The sequence below is a fragment of the Schistocerca americana genome, chromosome 9, assembly GCF_021461395.2.
Source record: "Schistocerca americana isolate TAMUIC-IGC-003095 chromosome 9, iqSchAmer2.1, whole genome shotgun sequence".
In the NCBI taxonomy this organism is placed as follows: Eukaryota; Metazoa; Arthropoda; class Insecta; order Orthoptera; family Acrididae; genus Schistocerca; species Schistocerca americana.
In genome coordinates, this window is record NC_060127.1 from 34,985,609 (window position 1) to 34,987,966 (window position 2,358).

Below are 2,358 nucleotides of genomic sequence, written 5' to 3' on the forward strand. Positions count from 1 at the left end.
GTAAATTGCTAAAGCTTCGAAATCAGCGCAGTGATGGCCATTTACGTCACATATTTTAATACTCGCAAGCTCTAGGGTACTACCTGTTGGACTAGGATCATGAAATTTAGCAAGAAGCAAGGTATCACAGTATAACCAAAGCAAATATCCGAAAACTGTAAACTTGTAATTACACTCCTGGAAATTGAAATAAGAACACCGTGAATTCATTGTCCCAGGAAGGGGAAACTTTCTTGACACATTCCTGGGGTCAGATACATCACATGATCACACTGACAGAACCACAGGCACATAGACACAGTCAACAGAGCAAGCACAATGTCGGTACTAGTACAGTGTATATCCACCTTTCGCAGCAATGCAGGCTGCTATTCTCCCATGGAGACGATCGTAGAGATGCTGGATGTAGTCCTGTGGAACGGCTTGCCATGCCATTTCGACCTGACGCCTCAGTTGGACCAGCGTTCGTGCTGGACGTGCAGACCGCGTGAGACGACGCTTCATCCAGTCCCAAACATGCTCAATGGGGGACAGATCCGGAGATCTTGCTGGCCAGGGTAGTTGACTTACACCTTCTAGAGCACGTTGGGTGGCACGGGATACATGCGGACGTGCATTGTCCTGTTGGAACAGCAAGTTCCCTTGCCGGTCTAGGAATGGTAGAACGATGGGTTCGATGACGGTTTGGATGTACCGTGCACTATTCAGTGTCCCCTCGACGATCACCAGTGGTGTACGGCCAGTGTAGGAGATCGCTCCCCACACCATGATGCCGGGTGTTGGCCCTGTGTGCCTCGGTCGTATGCAGTCCTGATTGTGGCACTCACCTGCACGGCGCCAAACACGCATACGACCATCATTGGCACCAAGGCAGAAGCGACTCTCATCGCTGAAGACGACACGTCTCCATTCGTCCCTCCATTCACGCCTGTCGCGACACCACTGGAGGCGGGCTGCACGATGTTGGGGCGTGAGCGGAAGACGGCCTAACGGTGTGCGGGACCGTAGCCCAGCTTCATGGAGACGGTTGCGAATGGTCCTCGCCGATACCCCAGGAGCAACAGTGTCCCTAATTTGCTGGGAAGTGGCGGTGCGGTCCCCTACGGCACTGCGTAGGATCCTACGGTCTTGGCGTGCATCCGTGCGTCGCTGCGGTCCGGTCCCAGGTCGACGGGCACGTGCACCTTCCGCCGACCACTGGCGACAACATCGATGTACTGTGGAGACCTCACGCCCCACGTGTTGAGCAATTCGGCGGTACGTCCACCCGGCCTCCCGCATGCCCACTATACGCCCTCGCTCAAAGTCCGTCAACTGCACATACGGTTCACGTCCACGCTGCGATGGAGTTCTGTATGCCACGGCAAACTGGCTGACACTGACGGCGGCGGTGCACAAATGCTGCGCAACTAGCGCCATTCCACGGCCAACACCGCGGTTCCTGGTGTGTCCGCTGTGCCGTGCAGTGTGATCATTGCTTGTACAACCCTCTCGCAGTGTCCGGAGCAAGTATGGTGGGTCTGACACACCGGTGTCAATGTGTTCTTTTTTCCATTTCCAGGAGTGTATATCAAACGGAGAAGAAGTTTTATCATTTGTTATCCGACTGTTCAGACCCCTTTTCCTCAGGAACAGTTGAAATTTAATATCATATCTATGATCCCTTGGCGGTATAAAACATTGAAATTTCTAAGTCAATGCAGTCAAAAGATACGACCACTTGTTTCGCATATTTGACACAAACTCACTCATCTAAGCTATAGGGTACTATCCGTTGGCCTAGAATATTGAAAAATGAAAAAATTAAGGTTTAGCAGTCCAACCAAAGGAAAAAAATCCGAAATTTGTAATTTTGTAATGATTCCACACGAGAAATTTTTTGTCGTTTCTTATCTTACTGTCGGTTCGTCTCCTTTTTCGCAGGATCGGCTAGCGTTGAAATGTACGTCACATACTAAGATCTATGGCCTATAGGTCTTGGGGGGTCTAATAAATGTAAGCTTGTAAGTCAATGCAACCAAAAGGTACGACCATTTAGGTCATGTATTTTGATGCAAACTCACTCATCAAGACTTTTACGGTACTTCCCGTTGGCCTAGAATCATGCAGATTGGCAATAAGCAACGATTCACTGTATAACCAAACTAAAAAATCCAAAACTTTTAATTTTTTGCTATACTACACGAAAAAAATATTTGTTTATTATTTGTTATCCGACATCAAACTTGAAATTAAAACAATGAGTACCGTACTTCTACATTCAGGCTGACTGAGTGGTAACCGTGCTCAGACATCAGGCAAGTATGTGAAACGTGCAGTAATCGCTCCTGGACATCTGATGATGCGTAAATTCCGAAA